Source organism: Siphateles boraxobius, unplaced genomic scaffold (assembly GCF_051911475.1).
Source record: "Siphateles boraxobius isolate OS27281-9 unplaced genomic scaffold, OSU_SipBor_1 30, whole genome shotgun sequence".
Lineage (NCBI taxonomy): Eukaryota > Metazoa > Chordata > Actinopteri > Cypriniformes > Leuciscidae > Siphateles > Siphateles boraxobius.
Window position 1 is genome coordinate 12,549,077 of NW_027508920.1, and position 22,058 is coordinate 12,571,134.

Sequence of the window (22,058 nt, forward strand, 5' to 3'; positions counted from 1 at the left end):
CACAGCACTTGCTGTCAGTCACAGACACATACACACACAACACAACACAACACATGACTGTCTGTCTCTCTGCATCAGACAGGAAGAAGGTCTTTGCCCATTACAAACCTGCCCCTCTCCTTTGTTACTGTCTACAGCACAGCACATACTGTAAGAGTGCCATGAAAATTCACTCTATTTTCTTACATCTTCCTGGGTTAATTGAACATATCAGTGCATTATTCCAAATGTTTGCCCTCGGAACCTTTCATCAAAATGCAATAATCTTCTCCTGCTCTGAAACAATGAATTTCCTTTCAGAAAACAGATTTTTTTTTTCATGTTTTTGATAGAAGTCTCTTTTATGCTCACCAAGGCTGCATTTATTTGATGAAAAAATACAGTAAAAAGCAATATTGTGAAATATAATTGCAATTTAAAATTAAAGCTGCAAGCAGCCTTACGGGGCCAAGCCTTCAATGGTTCCATGGGTTCAAAAAGTACTTAAAAATACTTTGCTTTCAAACTTTGCTTTCAAAAGAGAACAGTACAATGCTTTTCAGTATGATAAAGGAATTGAAATGACACAACTTTATAAAGTTGTAAGACAGAGGACTTGAACCCACACTCTCTGGGTCATATGCCTGTCACTCATCTCACTGAGCCCCTGGGAAGACATGTGTTTCCATAGATGTAGAAGTTCTATAGTTCAAATGAGAATCAACTCAAAATGAAGATTTAGTATTTAAATGGACAGCATGTTATGTTTAATGAGTTTAGTTGATATTATTGTGATTCACTGTCAGGTGGTTGTCCTGCACCTTTAATAAATAAAGTTAGTCCAAGATGCAGTGTATAGATTAATAAAATATTATATTACAACATATTTTCATTTTTACAATTATTACTTAAGTTCTGTATTGATTACGAAGTTTTGTCATCATCTAAAGGTTCTAAATGGTTTAGATTTAGTGTATTTAACTGATTTTGTACTGATGTTCTCGAAGTTTTGTCATCATCTAAAGGTTCTAAATGGTTTAGATTTAGTGTATTTAACTGATTTTGTACTGATGTTCTCTGATCTCTATTTATTAAGATTAACAGGTTCTTGTAGGAATCTTACAATTCTGGACTTTTGATACTACTTAGGATATTGAACTGCACTAAAGGAGAGAATGTTTTGTTTTTGTTTTTGCATGTGGGTCCTAAAGTCTGGAACAGGTTTCCTGATAATGTTCACTATTCTGACAAACATTCCTAGTTTAATTGTAGATTAAACATCTCTTTAAACAAGAATTCACGCAATGCATTTTATAATTTTGTAATTTTGTTATATTAGATCTAATACATATGTTCTATTTTCAGTTTCTAAATTGTCATGGGCAAATTAGATATTATGTCATCTCCAATTTGGATCCAGCTTCGTATGAGGATTTCAGATGATGCTAACTTCTGTGAAGAGATGATGCCAACTCTGTTTTAAAGTTGACATGAAATCAAAATTGACCCTATTAACTTTGCTAGCACATATAACTTGTCTTGTGGTGAACAATTAATCTGTGGAAGTTAATACTCAGAAAAAATACAAGTACTCCACAGCGACTCCTGGGGTCACTGTTTCACAAATGGAAATTTTGCATAATGTGCCTTTAATGTAATACAACACTAACTAAAGCTTAAAACAATTATTGAACCTGGTCTTTAAACTGTAGAAGTTTGTCAGTTTATAAATCCATTAACACCATATACCTAGCCTCCCTTTGTTCTACTAATGGTCACAATTGTGACCTGACGAATAATCAAGTTTTTTGTATGGACTTTGATATATTTTTTTGACGTAATTGATAAAGATTGTTTAATATCCTTATAAATTCATACATGTTATCTCAGGGAAAAGAAATTGGAATTACATGGGTTAACTGCCATATGCAACTGTAACCTATAATTTTTCTATAAGTACATTACTTTGACAGTCACCTTTGATAATGTCTTGTACAATTATGTTTTTTTAATGCTGCCTAGAAACAATATTGTGAGGTGATAAAAATGTGAATTAAAAATAAGTTATTTTTAGTTTAAATACCTTTGAGCACATTGGATAAAGTAAGAAAATTAGAGTGGGCCTTTTAAGAAGTGATTTTAAAGCCCTATTGTTGCATATTTAAATCTATATAGCAAAGAATACTAACCGTTTCTTTAGTTATTCACAATGACACTTATGGTTACACTACTTGCTTTTCCCAGTATGGTTTGTGAAACTAAACTTAGTGCCTAGTTAAGAATGGCTGGAAGAATGCACGCAACTTTCCAAATGTAAGATAAGCCCATGCAATAAAGGTCACATATTCCAAGAATTGACACATTTGCTTTAATAAAATTGAAGAAAAAAACGACATGAAACAACATTTAACAAAGCTTTGCCATAAAAATAAATAAATCAGTAGCATTTCAGAACAAAATGGACAAAATTAACCTAATTTCAATAGCTTAAGAAAACATGACTTAAATCAATATTTGCCATTCATTAAAAAAAAAAAAAACACTACCACCATTTCAATGGAATTACAATCCTGAAAACTACTTTAAACTTCAAACTACTTCAACCTTCTTCAAACTTTCAGGTCCAAACTTTCACAAGCCAACTTAAACGTTATCTCGGCCAACTTTTTAATCTATTATTTTACTAGGAATCTTTTGAACATTGCACAATTCACATGTTTTAACGATTGCTACACATTGGATTTGATTAAACAATCTTCAAAGTTATAGCCTCTTGCTTTACTCAGCATTTGCTTTATACTCATACACTGTGGTTTGCTTAATTTTACAGAGACTTAAGTTGTTGAAGGTAGAACTGCAGCAATTGGCTCCAAATTACACAATCATCTAAAGTTGTATAACATGGGTCTCGAACCCACTATCTCTGTGTCAGAAGCCTGTCACTCATCTCATTGCGCCACTGTGAAGTTGTGTTTTTGACATAAAGCAATCAAATTTTTAACTATGATTTCAAAAGTTTTAAGCGTTTTGGCAAAAAAAAAACGTTTATTTCTGGAAAACTAGGTGGCGCTCTGTTCAAACTTCTCATGTACCTTCAGGACATGGTGTTGATGATCCATACTAAATTTTGGTATCTGTAAAAATCGGTATCTGCGGATTCAACATGACACAAGGAATGCATTGATACCACATTTATGATTTTCTGACAAACTGTTCAAAAGTTATTGGCCAAAATAGCCATTTTTACCAGATCTCATGACCTGTAGGTGGCGCTGTTCCCAACTTTGGCATGGACACTCAGATCATGGTTTCGATGAAGCGTACCAATTTCCGTTTCGATTGATTAAACTTTGGCTGAGATACAGCCTCTGAACCAATTTTGGGTCAACCTCGTTAAGTTTGCAACATCATGACTTTTTTTTTTAACCAGTATGGCATGAAATTCTGTTCAGTCATTTCTGTGCAGCTCAGTCCAAAGATCATTTGAGCAAGTGTTTGGACAAAATTGGACAAAATTTGAAGGAGGACTAGCAAAAAAACTGATTACTGTACTTTTCAAAATGGCCACTACTGTAATGGGCGGAGTCTTAATGTCCGATATTGATTGCAATCATCATAATGAGTGGATTCAGGTGTATTAAGTTTAATTTTTCAAGATCTAAGGGTTCAAAAGTTATAACCATTTTAATGTTGAATTTTTGAACTGGTGGTGGCGCTATAGAGTTGGTTCTAGAGACTCAAAATTTGGTCGAATTGGTATTCATGACCATCACTAAAAGTTTGTCAAATTTCATAATTTTCCTACTTGTGGTTCATAGGGCTGCCACTGACAACCATTCTGGGTGAAGAAGAACAATTAATTTTACATAAAAGCACTGCATGTTGTATGTGATAGCTTCAGATGAGACCATTCTTAGGCACAATGCCTGGAACAGATGCAACTTCTGCATCTTTTCCTGCCACAGTACCTCATGCAGTCTGGGCACGTGTCACACTGAGTTGCGAACCCACGACGCTGAGCATCGGGATCCGTGGTGTAACACGTTGAGCTAATCACTCAAGCATGTTCACCAGCCTGCTGATTAGAGGTTTCAGTGTGAGAATGAGTTCACAAAAAAGTTCCATGACATGTTAACCAGAATAGCATGCTAAGCTAATTAATGCTAATTTAGCTTATGACTTGGTACATCCAATCCTGGTAAAATAGATATCCTCGGATTCGACATGGCGCAAGGAGTCGATAGACACCAATTTTATGATTTTGTGACAAACTGTTTACAAGTTACAGCCTCTGAACCAATTTTGGGTCGACCTCGTTAAGTTTGCGACATCATAACTTTTTTTTTTTCAGTATAACAAAAAAATCGGGAACAGTACTTCTGTGCGGCTCAGTCCGAAGATCATTTGAGCACATGTTTGGAGAAAATTGGACAAATTTTGATGGAGGAGTAGCGAAAGAACTGTTTTACATTCGATCCAATATGGCGGCCAGTCACATTGTTGAAAAATAACATATGAGATATCGTTGAAATCGGCATAAGCCAAGGAATATATTGACATAAAGAAATCAAATTTCAAGCAATGTTAGCAAAAGTTATAAGCGTTTTTTTCAAAAAACAATGATATCTCTGGAACACTAGGTGGCGCTGTGATCAAACTTCTCAGGTACCTCCGGGCCATGCTAATGGTGATCCATACAACATTTGGTGAAGAACTTTCAAATAGTTTAAAAGATATTGCAAATTATGACAAAATTCTAAATGGCGGACACGGGGTACATCCCATCATGGCAAAATTGATATCCACGGATTCGGCATGACGCAAGGAACCCATAGATACCACAATTATGATTTTCTGACAAAGTGTTCAAAAGTTATTGGCCAAAATAGAAATTTTGCATATCTCACCACCCGTAGGTGGCGCTGTTCCCAACTTTGGCATGGAACCTCAACACATGCTTCCGATGAAGTGTACCAATTTTCGTTTCGATTGATCAAACTTTGGCCGAGATACAGCCTCTTAGCCAATTTTGGGTGGACCTCGTTAAGTTTGCAACACCATAACTTTTGAACAAAGATGAATAAAAAAAATCGGGAACAGTACTTTTATGCGGCTCAGTCCGAAGATCATTTGAGCACATGTTTGGACAAAATTGGACAAAATTTGAAGGAGACGTAGCGAAAAAACTGAATACTGTACATTTCAAAATGGCCACTACTGTAATGGGCGGGGTCTTAATGTAAGGGATTGGTTGTGATCAGCATGATGAGTGGAATCAGGTGGACTAAGTTTCATGTCTCTAGATCAAAGGGTTCAAAAGTTATAACCATTTCAATATTGAATTTTTGAACTGGTGGTGGCACTATAGAGTTGGTCCCAGAGGGTCAAAAATTGGTCCAATTACTATTCATTAGCATCACTACAAGTGTGCCAAATTTCATCATTTTCCTACTTACGGTTCATAGGGCTGCCGTAGACTCCCATTTGCGGAATAATAATAATAATAAGATTAAAGCTGCAAGCAGCCTTACGGGGCCAAGCCCGTATGGTTGTTTGGCTTGTTTGGATACATGATTTATTAAGTTGGCTTGTGAGAGCCAACTTACTAAAATCCTATTTAAATTTCTTCTTTTTTTCTTTTTCTTCTTAACAAAAAAAAATCTGACTCTAATTTCTACTAGAACTTTAACTCTACATACTCCAAACTCGGCTCAGACACTCAGACTGTTCTGACTCGAGTTGCAATATCTTTTCTAACTAATTTGACTTTCAGATTTCTTAAAAATTAATATTAAAAACCTTGAAAATCCCATAGACTTTCATTGCAGAATGTTCAAATTGAGCCAAGGCTACGGTGGCCCAGTAGTGCACAAAAACTCTAATCTAAACTGGCTGAAGCCCTAGACTCAATTAAACTACCATTCAATGTACTAATAAACGTATCTATCTATCTATCTATCTATCTATCTATCTATCTATCTATCTATCTATCTATCTATCTATCTATCTATCTATCTATCTATCTATCTATATATCTATCTATCTTTTCTTTATTTCTATCTTTCTAACAAATCTTTCTTTCTTTGTAACTATTCTTTCTTTTTTCTTTCTAACTAATCTTTTTTATTAACTTTAAACTATTTAAAACTTGAAACTACTTCAAACTACTTTAAACTAATTTAAACTTTAAACTACTTTAAACTAATTTAAACTTTAAACTACTTTAACCTTCTTCAAACTTTCTGGTCCAAACTTTCACAAACCAACTTAAAGGTTGTCTCGACAAACTTTTTAATCTAGTTTTTAACTAGGAATCTTTTGAACATTGCACAATTCACATGTTTTAACGATTGCTACACATTGGATTTGATTAAACAATCTTCAAAGTTATAGCCTCTTGCTTTACTCAGCTTTTGCTTTATACTCATACACTGTGGTTTGCTTAATTTTACAGAGACTTAAGTTGTTGAAGGTAGAACTGCAGCAATTGGCTCCAAATTACATAAAACTCCACAATCATCTGAAGTTGTATAATATGGGGCTCAAACCCACTATCTCTGTGTCAGAAGCCTATCACTCATCTCATTGCGCCACTGGGAAGTTGTGTTTTTGCCGAGATGCAGAAGGCGGTTTGGGTTGTTTGGATACATGATTTATTAAGTTGGCTTGTGAGAGCTAACTTGCTAAAATCCTATTTAAACTTCTTCTTTTTTTTCTTTTTCTTCTTAACAAAAAAATCTGACTCTAATTCCTCCTAGAGCTTTAACTCTACATACTCCAAACTCGGCTCAGACACTCAGACTGTTCTGACTTGAGTTGCTATATCTTTTCTAACTAATTTGACTTTCAGATTTCTTAAAAATGAATATTAAAAACCTTGAAAATCCCATAGACTTTCATTGCAGAATGTTCAAATTGAGCCAAGGCTACGGTGGCCCAGTAGTGCACAAAAACTCAAATCTAAACTGGCTGAAGCCCTAGACTCAATTAAACTACCATTCAATGTACTAATAAAGTTATCTATCTATCTATCTATCTATCTATCTATCTATCTATCTATCTATCTATCTATCTATCTATCTATCTATCTATCTATCTATCTATCTATCTATCTATCTATCTTTTCTTTCATTCTATTTTTCTAAAAAATCTTTCTTTCTTTGTAACTATTCTTTCTTTTTTCTTTGTAACTAATCTTTTTTTTTTACTTTAAACTATTTAAAACTTTAAACTACTTCAAACTACTTTAGACTAATTTAAACTTTAAACTACTTTAACCTTCTTCAAACTTTCAGGTCCAAACTTTCACAAGCCAACTTAAACGTTATCTCGGCCAACTTTTTAATCTATTATTTTACTAGGAATCTTTTGAACATTGCACAATTCACATGTTTTAACGATTGCTACACATTGGATTTGATTAAACAATCTTCAAAGTTATAACCTCTTGCTTTACTCAGCATTTGCTTTATACTCATACACTGTGGTTTGCTTAATTTTACAGAGACTCAAGTTGTTGAAGGTAGAACTGCAGCAATTGGCTCCAAATTACACAATCATCTAAAGTTGTATAACATGGGTCTCGAACCCACTATCTCTGTGTCAGAAGCCTGTCACTCATCTCATTGCCCAGTGAAGTTGTGTTTTTGCTAAGATGCAGAAGGTCCATAGTTCAAGTGCATAAACCAACAAATATAATGACATAAAGCAATCAAATTTTTAACTATGATTTCAAAAGTTTTAAGCGTTTTGGCAAAAAAAAAAAAACGTTTATTTCTGGAAAACTAGGTGGCGCTCTGTTCAAACTTCTCATGTACCTTCAGGACATGGTGTTGATGATCCATACTAAATTTTGGTATCTGTAAAATTCGGTATCTGCGGATTCAACATGACACAAGGAATGCATTGATACCACATTTATGATTTTCTGACAAACTGTTCAAAAGTTATTGGCCAAAATAGCCATTTTTACCAGATCTCATGACCTGTAGGTGGCGCTGTTCCCAACTTTGGCATGGACACTCAGATCATGGTTTCGATGAAGCGTACCAATTTCCGTTTCGATTGATTAAACTTTGGCTGAGATACAGCCTCTGAACCAATTTTGGGTCAACCTCGTTAAGTTTGCAACATCATGACTTTTTTTTAACCAGTATGGCATGAAATTCTGTTCAGTCATTTCTGTGCAGCTCAGTCCAAAGATCATTTGAGCAAGTGTTTGGACAAAATTGGACAAAATTTGAAGGAGGAGTAGCAAAAAAACTGATTACTGTACTTTTCAAAATGGCCACTACTGTAATGGGCGGAGTCTTAATGTACGATATTGATTGCAATCATCATAATGAGTGGATTCAGGTGTATTAAGTTTAATTTTTCAAGATCTAAGGGTTCAAAAGTTATAACCATTTTAATGTTGAATTTTTGAACTGGTGGTGGCGCTATAGAGTTGATTCTAGAGACTCAAAATTTGGTCAAATTGGTATTCATGAACATCACTAAAAGTTTGTCAAATTTCATAATTTTCCTACTTGTGGTTCATAGGGCTGCCACTGACAACCCTTCTGGGTGAAGAAGAACAATTAATTTTACATAAAAGCACTGCATGTTGTATGTGATAGCTTCAGATGAGACCATTCTTAGGCACAATGCCTGGAACAGATGCAACTTCTGCATCTTTTCCTGCCACAGTACCTCATGCAGTCTGGGCACGTGTCACACTGAGTTGCGAACCCACGACGCTGAGCATCGGGATCCGTGGTGTAACACGTTGAGCTAATCACTCAAGCATGTTCACCAGCCTGCTGATTAGAGGTTTCAGTGTGAGAATGAGTTCACAAAAAAGTTCCATGACTCGTTAACCAGATTAGCATGCTAAGCTAGCTTAATGCTAATTTAGCTTATGACGTGGTACATCCAATCCTGGCAAAATAGATATCCTCGGATTCGACATGACACAAGGAATCGATAGACACCAATTTTATGATTTTGTGACAAACTGTTCACAAGTTACAGCCTGTGAACCCATGTTGGGTCGACCTTGTTAAATTTGCGACATCATAACTTTTTTTTTCCAGTATAGCAAAAAAATCGGGAACAGTACTTCTATGCGGCTTGGTCTAAAGATCATTTGAGCAAATTTTGGACAATTTTGGACAAATTCTGAAGGAGGAGTAGCGAAAAAACTGTTTTACATTCGCTCCAATATGGCGACCAATCACATTGTTGAAAAATAACATATGAGATATCGTTGAAATTGACATAACCCAAGGAATATATTGACATAAAGAAATCAAATTTCAAGCAATGTTAGCAAAAGTTATAAGCGTTTTTTCAAAAAACAATGATATCTCTTGAACACTAGGTGGCGCTGTGATCAAACTTCTCAGGTACCTCCGGGCCATGCTAATGGTGATCCATACCAAATTTGGTGAAGAAATTTCAAATAGTTTAAAAGATATTGCAAATTATGACAAAATTCAAAATGGCGGACACGGGGTACATCCCATCATGGCAAAATTGATATCCACGGATTCGGCATGACGCAAGGAATCCAATGGTACCACAATTATGATTTTCTGACAAAGTGTTCAAAAGTTATTGGCCAAAATAGCAATTTTGCATATCTCACCACCCGTAGGTGGCGCTGTTCCCAACTTTGCCATGGAACCTCAACACATGCTTCCGATGAAGTGTACCAATTTTATTTCGATTGATCAAACTTTGGCCGAGATACAGCCTCTTAGCCAATTTTGGGTGGACCTTGTTAAGTTTGCAACACCATAACATTTGAACAAAGATGAATAAAAAAAATCGGGAACAGTAATTTTATGCGGCTCAGTCCGAAGATCATTTGAGCACATGTTTGGACAAAATTGGACAAAATTTGAAGGAGGAGTAGCGAAAAAACTGAATACTGTACATTCCAAAATGGCCACTACTGTAATGGGCGGGGTCTTAATGTAAGGGATTGGTTGTGATCAGCATGATGAGTGGAATCAGGTGGACTAAGTTTCATGTCTCTAGATCAAAGGGTTCAAAAGTTATAACCATTTCAATATTGAATTTTTGAACTGGTGGTGGCGCTATAGAGTTGGTCCTAGAGGGTCAAAAATTGGTCCAATTACTATTCATTAGCATCACTACAAGTGTGCGAAATTTCATCATTTTCCTACTTACGGTTCATAGGGCTGCCATAGACTCCCATTTGCGGAATAATAATAATAATAAGAAGAAAACTAACAGATACAATAGGTGCCTTGCCCTTCGGGCTTGGCCCCTAATAACTGTTTTCTATTTCAATATATTTTAAAAGTAATGTATTCCTGTCCATTTCTCCAGTCTCACATGATCCTTTAGAAATCATTCCAATGTGCTGATTTGGATCTTAAGAAACAGTTCTAATTATTATCAAAGTTAAAAACTGTTGTGCTGCTTAATATTCTTGTAGAAGTTGTGCTGCTTAATATTCTTGTGCTGTATATATATATATATATATATATATATATATATATATATATATTGTTTATGTAATATTTTATGTATTGTATATTTCCTTTCTTGACACTGTATTAAGCACCCACTTTTCACAATCCAATCAATTCCCAATGGATAACATCCCATCCTACCCTGCATTTTTTTTTCTCATTTAATATTCTGTTTTACTCTGAATTACGTCACATCACGGATTCAAAAATGGATTCAGAATGATTCGAGTTCACTTTAAAAGCACTCTCTTTGTGAGTATGTGATATTGTCAGAGGACAGAGCCCAGTTTGACTGGTCTCCAACCCCAATTAGTCCCGTAAGTGCCAACCGGTCTCTAACGGACTCTTGCTCTTGTCAGCGAAGCACTATGGGAAATTAAAAATGTATCCCCTTCTCAGCTCTTGCCTTTTCTGCATCCTTCATCCTTACCCACAACCTCCTGCTTTTACTTCCATTACCACCCCATCTATCCTTTCTTCTAGAAATGTCAGTGGCTTTCTCCTGCATATGTGCATTCAGACCTCTGCGTGATCTCATCCTCGTGTGTGCCTTTCTGGAAGCAGCTCTGCACATGGATTCAGGACGCTCAAAGTCTTGCATGGGGTCTTGCCTTACCGCCACACAGGTGGAGAACCTCAGCGGTGTGTGACAGTGAAAAGCACTCCCAGGAGGAACGCTCTCTGACAGGCCAGCAGGCTCAGTCTGTCTTCACGTTTCACATATGCATATGAGAGGAAATGGAGCAGGAAGGGGAAATGTGTCACTCACAAACGGCTTTGAATGTTGTTTTTATTGTTAGTCAAAATGCACAAGATGCAGTACTTCCTGTAGGTGCTAGAGGGCAGAAGAGAGTGTGTTGAGTCCAGGTTGGCACGTTCTTAAACAAAATGTGTTAAAGAAAATGTGTTTAAGAAAATTTGTTTGGCACGTTCTTAAAAAAAATGTCTAAATGTGGATTACTAATTAAAGAGTCTGTGATTTATATAGTTACTGCATTAATGTTGGACATTCTGTCAGGGCCACTATCGTACACTAAATACAAATGACAATTAGCATACAGTATGGTTCTGTTCTGGGCAAGAAGTCCCTGCGGATCCATGCTGCCTATCATGGATAAGAGCAAGGAGAGCAGCAATAACCCCCCTTAGGGTAAACCGAACAGAACCAACATGTATTGCAGATATCATTAATTAAAGGGGAACTCGGCAACTCTAGATATTTCTTCGCTGATTTTCACTTTTGTTGTCGCATGTTTTCTCAACGAGCTCCCCCTACAGCTGTGGGGCGTATATTTCACAACAATGTCGTAAAATTACTAACTTGCGGCACCCTCCTCCCCCTTTCTACCGCGGCTCATGTGCATTTGTTATTATCGGAGCAAGACAATTTTATCGTGTGGAGCTATGTCTACCGAGGTGGGTAATACATCATACACATTGAGGGCGGTGTGTGTGTTTATGTCAAATTGCCGTAAAGCAGTTTGTGTTTCTCGCACGTTCTCGCTTCTCACGAGACTTCCTATTTCCAACTTACCGGGACGTTAGTCCCGATGTTGCAAGGTTGGTTTTCCGCCTAGGAACGTTGGGGGGAGCGGGGAAAGTCACCATTATCACCAGAACAGGTTATTAACCCTCTGGGGACGGATTGACGAAATGACGTACTTTTACAAATGTGTAATTATCTTAAAAACTATTAATGATAGAGAGGTGCGGTCTTTTTTGCCGTCTTCCTCAGATTCCGCTGAAAACAGAGATAACAAACTTACCCGGCTTGTATACACACTTCCTTGTTGCGCAATACCACTTCGTCAAAGGCCAATGAAATCGATGTTGTTTAGTAGATTCACAAGCAACAACCAATGGAAAAATTGCCGATGGAGGAATATTTTTCTTACCCAATCAGAGGAAGGTTACCATGACGTATTCTAACAAATCAGAGGACTCTGTAGCCTTGCAAGAGGTGGTACTATATACTATTACGCAAACAGCGTTGAGTGGCAGAGACGACAGAAAGCGAACGGACGCGTCGAGTATAAGAAAGGCTTTACGGAGCGAGAGCGCACAGAGATATTACAGAGTGACAGAACAATTATAATATATATATACACACATACAATTATAGCATTATTTATTGTTTTAGCACTTTTATGATGGCACGCAGTAAACGATTTACGGTGGAACAAGCTCTGGAACAATTACTGGAGAGTGCCGAGGAGAAAGCATTGCTTAGAAAATTCTAAGCATTCCTAAGAAAAACGCCTGGGACTATTTGTAAATAAAGTTAAATTTTTCATTATTCTTTACACATTTTATTTAACAATTACACATGTCTGTCAAGCAAAGGCTTTGACAAATATATTTTTTGTTCAAAAACTGTTCACTATTGTTGTGTGATTTACAGAAAAATAAATGCCAAAAATCAAATTTCCGTTTTTGAAATTCTCTAGTTTATGCAGTGGTGGAAAGAGTACTGAAAAAACATACTCAAGTAAAAGTACCATTACATTCCAAAAAATGTAGTTTGAGTAGAGTAAAAAGTACTTGTCCAAAAAACTACTTGAGTAAGAGTAAAAAAGTAGCTTATTTAAAAGTACTCATGAGTAGTGAGTACTGAGCTGCGGATTCTACCCCTTATAATAAACACTGTGCACTACAATTTATAAATAAAAAAAAATTGCACATACTGTAATTCACATTATATTTTGTTCTTTGTCAGAAAGATTGAAGAATATCTATCATCCATCTTTTTAAAATGCATCAAATCAGTACACGCATCACCATTTAAATCATATTATTTGGGGGGAAAAAAGCATTTAAAATTAGGCAAAAGGTCACTGGGCCCGAGCATGCTATTGTTGCACAAAAAATATCAATATTCATAACTGTGCAAAGAATTCAAAAACCTTTAGAAACTCATATGATAGTTCAGCATCACACACCATGAGATGGGTTAAATAGAGAGATTAAAAAATACCCAATTTCTCTCCAAAACGGTAGCCTAGCAATGTTAGTGTTTTGATAAATGAGAATCACTAATATTATCAGATTACCTCACCTAATGCACTGCTTTAATTCCATGCTATTAATTATGTTACAATTTAAACGTAAATGGACATTTTTCTAGAAGGGTGGCATCATCCCTTACAGTTTACGCGGCTACATTTACTCACATTGTAATGCTTAATATAATTTGTAAGGAAAATTGTGCTTTAAATAGGGAAGTTATATCCAGGAAATTTTTACAAAAGAAACAAACACACACACACACACACAAATGCATGTCTCTTTGTAGTCTCGGCGAAGCTGTTTTATCAGCAGCATCCACACACAAAAAAACAAAAGTTGATCATGAAAAATGTTTTTGCGCAAGTGCACTTGCCAAATGAAGACGGATTGTATAATGGATCAATCAAAAAACGTTGTTTATTAACGAGCTGTAGTCACGCACTGACAGAAATGCAGTTCAAGTTAACGCCATGGTTCATAGAGTGCACTGATGCTGAATCTGGCGGCATGGCGAGCACAAGACGCGGCAGTGCACAGATCGTGATGGGCGTCTCTCTATAATGCGATTGTGAAGTAAATGGGAGCGGGAATTCACCGCATTATGAACTCGTCACGCAATACCCCCAACCTCAGACCAAATGTTAGGCCCTGTAGACAGGCCAGCCTATATGTGAAATGTACCTTAGCATATTAGAGTAAGACGCTGATATCTGGATTGAATTGATGCGTGAAGAATGCACTTCCATAGCAGTCACGAGTAACAGCAGGAATAGGCGGTTAAAGTTTTCTATCCTTAATTTGATTTGATGACAGTCACGAGACCAATTACTCGATCCAATCACGTTGCTGGATAAAAATTAAATTAAATTAAAACAAGAATGTAACGAGTAACGACCACAAACAGAAGGAAAATAGCGGAGAAAAAGTACCGATACATCACTTAAAATGTACTCAAGTAAAAGTAAAATTACACAATTTTTAAACTACTCAAAAAAGTACAATTTCTGAAAAAAAATTCTGATTCAAAGGGGAAGCTGCTGATAACACTAAAGGAGCTTAGATCTGTTATATGTATACAGTGATAGGCGTAGACGTGGATCAGCTGATGAGAACTTGACTAACGTGACCTGCCAGAACTGACGCTATGCTTGATTTTTTCTGATAAAAAAAAAAAAAAAACATTAAATTGCATCCAAGGTATTAATAAATTAATAATAAATTAAAAATAATTTTAAATGTATTCATTAAATACTAAAAAATATTAAATATTTTATTTGTTTACCTGCATGTCATGTGACCATTGACCAACTTCGGAGAACCGTAAACTTAATTTGATAAATTATTATTATTATTATTGACCTAACTTATTAACTTAAAATCTCAGGGGATACTTCAAGTAAATAAATTAGGTCAAAGAGGTTCAACTGATTCCCCAAATTGGGTAATCCCTGCATACCATGCCAATATGAAATGACGTGAATTTGTACATTTTAAGTTTGAAAGACAAAAGGCTTACAAAGACGTAATGCATGGTCAAATGACTCACCGACAGTGGTGGAAAGACTACTAAAAATTGTACTTAAGTAAAAGTATTACTTAAGTAGAAGTACTGAAAAATAATACAACTCAAGTAAGAGTATAGTTTGCTGAAAAACTACTCAAGTTACAAAGTACTTTAGTATTATTTTTCTATTTTTACCCAAAATGAGGCAATGTTAGCAATATGGAGCACAAAAACACTCTCATGTAATTTCTGTTTCATTCACCCTGGAAGCCAGAGGGCGCCCTCACACAGAAAGTCCTCAAATTAGATATATAAGAAGTATTAAATCATAGAAGTATTAAACTTATGACGTTCCAGGAAATCCCTTATATGGACATCAGATATCGCTACAGCTGAATAACAAGCAGATAGTCCCTGTCCCAAATGAAACACTTCATATGCATTTTCAGTCTTGTGGACTTAGTTAACAGTATGTCAGTTAAGTCCATGAGACCAAAGGGTGTCCCATTTGTCATTTTAGGTTTCAGAAGGTTTACGGTCGATATGCGGGTGCCATTTGGGACAGGGCCATAGAGACGTTTTGACTAATGAAACAAAGACAATAAACACAAAGTTGCCATAATATATCTGTGTTCTTCAAGCCAACTCGGGTGCTTTCGTAAGAATGATGTGTAATTGTAATGCAACGCTAACCGAAATAAAATAATATACTTTCCGTGTCACTCTGTGTAGAGAAGCAACATGGGACCAAAGAAGTTATTTAAAAAATGACTGACATTTATATTTAGTGATTTTGGAGCAAAACATGATATTTTATACATTGTTGTGTTTGTAATAAATTGCACACTTGTTGCAATTTCACAAACCTTGCAGACCCTCTGAACCTATATAAGCAGTAGGGTTTTAAGAAAGTAATATTTAAGAAAAAAAAGTGTGTAGGGAGAATCAATGAATGCCATTGTGAGAATAACATGTAATCATGTAGTCAATAAAACGTAACTGTAGTCTGATTATGAGTAGGGCCTGTTTTAAAAGAACTTGATATTTGGAATCTTATTACATGTAATCAGGTACACAGCAGTAATGATGACTTAAAGTGATAGTTCACCCAAAATGAAAATGTTGTCATCATTTACTCACCTTCAAGTTGTTCCAAGCCTGTATGAGTTTCTTTCTTCTGTTGAACACAAAATAAGACTTTTTGAAGAATGTTGGTAACCAGACACAGTTGAAAGTAGCCACTGACTTCCATAGTCAAGTCAATGGATACCATCATCTGTCTGGTTACCAACATTCTTCAGAATATATTCTTTTTTGTTCAACAGAAGAAGAAACTCATGCATTTTTGGAACAACATGAGGTTGAGTAAATTATGACAGAATTTTCACTTTAGTGTGAACTGTCCCTTTAAATTTCATTTTTTAATGGTTCATTTATATTGCTTTTTTGTCATTTTCATAGCTTAGCAGCACTGGCCACGACATATGCTTTTGTGTTTTAATAAATAATGACAGAATTGTATTTTTGTTGGAACTATTATTGGGCATCTGTTGCTGCAATCCAGATCTTTCTCCTGGTTTGGCAGTGTTGAGGTAATTCAGGTCTGTTCGGTAATCCTGCTGATAATATGATTCTGTTCTCTCTGTATCATTCTAATGCGGCCACACGCTTTAATCGGGCTCATGTTCTGATATGAATGTCTTATGGTTCTGAATAAATCATCAGCTGACAGATTCATCCAGCTATTCAGACACTGATGCTGCAGGATTCTCTACACACACACACACACACACACACACGCACACACACACACGCACACGCACACACACACACACACACACACACACACACACACACACACACACACACACACACACACACACACACACACACACACACACACACACACACACACACACAGACACACACACACAGCCAAACAGGAAATGAGCTTGCTGCGTGTTTACTGATTGACAGCAGCAGTTATCACTATACACAGCAAGAAAAAAATAATGTGTTTTTTTGAAGACCCAGTGAAATCAAAATTTGTTTTTAGTCCATGTCTGTTAGCCATGATGCTAATCTATATGCTAATGCCCTAAACCCAAATAAAATTCAGTTTAGGAAGATAATCACATTTAGCAGATATGCACGTTCAAACTGTTCCATTTTTCTCCTCTATGAAAACGGACCAAAACAATGACTTGTCTGTACTGCACAGATTTTTGTCCAATCAAATGCTCTCTCAAATAAGAATGGTCCACCTCCTAAAACCATCTGGAGTTGACTCAAATCATGTGCTGCATTCAAATATGCCTCCTTCCCTACTATGTAGAGTGCAAAAAAAATTAAAAAAAAAACAGTATGCCAATAGTAGCCTATACCAACAGTATGTCTGAATACGTAGTACACTGTAAGAAAACACTAATCTGTGAAAAGAAAAGATGTCCTGGCAGAAAATTACCTTACCTTTGATGCACAATGAAATGCATACTTCAAAATATGTGTAAAATAACTGTGAAAAATCTATATTATTCTTTTTATGGTATATTGCACCATAGGCTCTTTTACGGACTTTTCTTAACAGTGTATTCAAAAAACAGTTGGTGAAAAGTACCCAGATTACCTAATACTTCAATACGGCAATACTCTTGAGTGCACATACTATTCTAATGATGCCGTAGGTCACATGACAAAGCAAACATAAGTTCTTCATCGAATGTAGTAGCTACTCCGATAGTACCTATGCAATTTCAGACGCAGCAATGGTTCATTACTTTGATGTAACTACAGTCTATAACAGCTACTATAAAAGGGATGACATGGAAGAAAACTGCATTAATTTATTTATGTGAATTCATGGGGTCTTTATGTGTTTGTCCTGCTATCATATTAGGATGAGTGGTAGTGCTGTGTAAAACAGCAGTGAGTGCGGGCTCTGTCTCTTTCCTGTCTGTGATCTGATTGTTTTGACGTTTCTGAAATGGACTGAGAAATGTGCAGCAATGTGGTGATGGGAGGAGAAAAGAGAGAAGTGATTGAGAGGAAAGGAAATGACAGGGAATAGAGAGGGAGGAGAGACAGAGACAAAGTGAAGGAAGACATTTGTTCATTAGTAATGCTACGTTCCATTCTCTCTGAAAGTCTGAATTTCTCATTTTCTGCTAGGAAACTTGTGTGGAAATCAACAACAGCATTGATAGCATTGTTTACATTCTGCAATTTAGTACAACGGGCCTGAATATTAATTGTTGTATCATGCCTACATGTAAAAAGTAGGCTCAACTGTTTAATAAAATAGAATGAGAAACAGAATACATATTCAGAAATATTAATAATAATATAATATATTTTTTTATTTATGAATCCATGACGACAATTCTTTAAAAAAAGGGCTATATATGTAGAATTAAGAAACCCTTGTTATTAACGACACCAGTGGCCAATATGTGAATTGCAGCCAGCAGCTTATTGCTCATGCTCGCACTCGTGCACGCATAACATATAACCGACTGAATGTGATTCAAGGCAACGTTTTTTTTTTATTTGCTCAGAAGTAAAAATGAAAGTGGAAATACCTTTGCTGCAGTATAGTGTTAACTATCATCCAAACGCCATCAATGCTGCTGAGAGCAACATTTAGATGAATATGTGCAGCACACTTCCTTCTCTATAACAACATAAACACAGCAAAAATGACAGCAGTGACAAAACAGTTGAGAGAGCATTTGATTGGACAAAACAGAAAGCATGATCGTATGATGTGGATATGTTTTCACCTCTGCAATTCACTGGCATCATGTCAACAGATAAGGTATTTCAAATTACACTGTAATGATAGTTTGATTATAAAGTAGGCTATATTTGAGCCTATAGCCTATAGTGTGTATGCATTGACGTGACTTTCCAGCCTGAACGCACCTCAGCAGGACTGGCAAAACATCCTGCAGCATGACTGGATTAAATCAGGAGAAACTGCGAAAACAAACAAATTATCTACTTAAATAAACAAATGGTAAACAGATGATTATCTGCTTAAATTAAAGGCAGCTGGGCTCAAAAGTGTTTGTTACAACTTACCAAAGAACCAGTGGTCCATGGATATTGACGTGTGGCCAGGAATCGATTTTTCTGTCTTTTGTATTATATGTACCTGAAGACACTATAAAGCAAAGCCTGTGAATGCTTTATGCTAGACAAAACTATAAATACAAAGGTAGATCTAAAGGCAGACCATACTAAATGTTCTGACCGCATTAGTGCAGGACAAAGCTCTAAGGACATCAGAAGACAGGAACTGATGGCAGCTGTACACATCTCTACACAGGCCACATCGTAATTTAAATTTTAATGGAGAGTAAAACAAAGGCAGACAACCGTATAATCTGGTAGGTAGCATTATTTGATAGAACTCCGGCACCGTAACTTCATATTGACGCGAGGCTAAACAAAGGCAGAGTACCGTAACTCAAGCGTGAGCGTTCCAAAACAAAGCCAAAGAGGTGTAACTGGTGTTACGGTGTTCTGCCTTGGTTTCTCATGGGCTTTTAGATGTTAGGGTTAAGACAACCCATTATTTTCTCGAAAAAACAACGGATTTGACTCAAGCTAATTATCCACATGATAAAGTATGACAAAAATATAAATAACTCATTTTGGACCAAAAACGATGTTACGGTCTTTTGCCTTTGCACGGCAGCACAGCGTTGGACTATTTTCTTTAATCTTCTTTAAGCGCAAAGGAGCAACTGTGTCTAAAGTGCTGGACAAGAGACCTTTATATTAGGGGTGTAACGATACCCTCATGTCACGATAGGAGACATATCACGATACTGAACTTACAATATGATATTATTGCAATACTCCAAAACATATGGTTCCCTTTCGAAGGGAACTCAACAATACGTCAACGACGTTATGGGGAACGCCTCAGGCGTGACAGGTGTCTGAAATCACTATCAAATCACGTCAATCACATTGACCGGCGACAGCCCGTGAATTATTAGCGTGAATGATTAACGTGCGACCTGGAAGTATATAAGGGCGCCTTGCAAACACGACAAACCATCTCATCGTCTTCAGGGACTGTCTGTTTGAAATGCTACTCAAAGAAACGTAGGAGAAAGAAATGAAATGTACAGCGAGCTGTGCTTTTCCTGCCTGGGAGAAGAGCGCACACGGGAGGTTCTCGAGGGAACCCTCTGTGCGAACTGTGAGCGTTTTTCTTTTAAAACGCTCTGCTCTCGTCTGGCTCTCTTCTCGAGTGAAGGGGGTTCAACTTCTGGTCCTCGTGGTCCCACTCGTGCCGAGGCAGAGCGGCGACTTGCATCACCAGCTCAGGTAAGCCTTCCATTCCTTCCTGATTCTCACGCGGAGATCGAGAGGGCATGGAAGAGCCCATGCCCTGCCCGTTTTCACCGACATCAGCGGGTTAGTTTCGCTGATGTTGAGGGGATCGCAGAGCATGGGTATGTGTCGATGCCGCCCATTGACTAGTCGTTTGCGAACAATCTCGTGTCTGGGCAGGCGTCGACACTGAGAACTCCAACCTTGCCATCCAAACCGTTAAAGACAACAGCGCGTTTGAATGGCAGAGCATACACGGCAACGGTTCAGGCTGGTGCTTCCCTGCACACCATGATGGTGCTGCAGGCATATCAGGCCGACCTGCTGCAGTATCTCGACCAGGGGGCAGGGATGTCCCCTGAGGCGGTTACTGAGCCGCGCCGAACCACAGATCTTGCTCTCCGGGCCACCAAACAAACTGCTGCCGCGATCGGTCGGTCGATGGCGGCGATGGTGGCCACGGAGAGACTTCTGTGGTTAAACCTGGCCGACGTTGGAGAGAAAGAGAAGGCCTTTCTCTTCGATTCGCCGGTTTCGCCCTCTGAACTCTTGGCACCTCCGTGGAGGCGGTGCTTGTGAAGTTCAGGGAGGCGAAGGCGCGCTCAGCTGCTTTTAGGACCTGCTTACCGCTGAGATCCGGTTCCACGCCCAGGCAGGCGGGAAGGCCTGGCCCTTCACGGTCTGAGGACCGTAGGCAGGGCCAGCGAGCCAGTGCCGCCTCTCGTGCGCCCCCTCTCTCGAGGAGCAGGTCGCAGAGGAGGCGTGACTCCCGCAACAGCAGAGATTTGAGGGAGGTTATCCAGCACAAACGCCCACAGCGTCGGTAATGGATAACCTCCCTGGAGGGTCACGAAATCTGCCCTCTCCTCTCTCCTGACCCCCAGGCGTTCATTACATCAGGCCTGGGGATGGGCATATGATGAGAACTACGTTCTGATGGCCCACCTAGGCTTGGTTAGTGGAAAACGCCCCTTTCAGGCATGTAAAGTGGCGGACCCCAGGTTCTTAAAAGAACTTCTGGCGGGTCTTCACTTCGCAGGCCGTAGGTGAGCTGACTGGTCTTTGAAGAGTAGTTTTTTTTTTTGTGATTAAAAAATAATATGTTTCTCTTTACAGACCTCGTTCCCTGTATAGAGTTATGGGGTCAAGTCAAGGTAATAAGGTAAGAGAACTTTATTGGATATATCAGGGCCCTGAAGTTCCCCATTAGGTGGCCAGAACAGTAACTGTGTTAGCCTTCGGGCTGTTTGCCACCTTAGGGTAGAGTAGTTGGTCTCTCTCTTAAAAAAAAAAAAAATTACTTAGAGTGTTGACTGACGCTAGAGCTTCAGATAGATCTTATGTCCGGCCCACGGGTCCGTTTGACTTCTCTGAGTTTTCGCCCCTTGAGCTCTGTTTGGGTTTTCTTAGGCTGAGCGATTCTGCAGCCCTTTGTATAGAATAATACAGACTATATTCTTTAGTAGGCTGTGGCTCCTCCGAGCCCTCAGATAGATCTATGCTGGCAGGCTGGCCCTCACCAGGGCCGCCTCTGTAGCTGGCCTAGGCTGTGCCAGGGATAATGAGGCGCTCTGCTTAGAATAGCATTTCTTCCTCTGACTCTTCACTTTGTGAATGTATGTTTCTAGCATCCCTGTATAACAGCCTCCTCTCATGGAGTCGTTAGGCCAAGGCCCGCCCCCTTCTCTGCATTCTGGGGCGATTAGAGTAATGCAGCTTGGTGCAGAGGTTGGTTTATA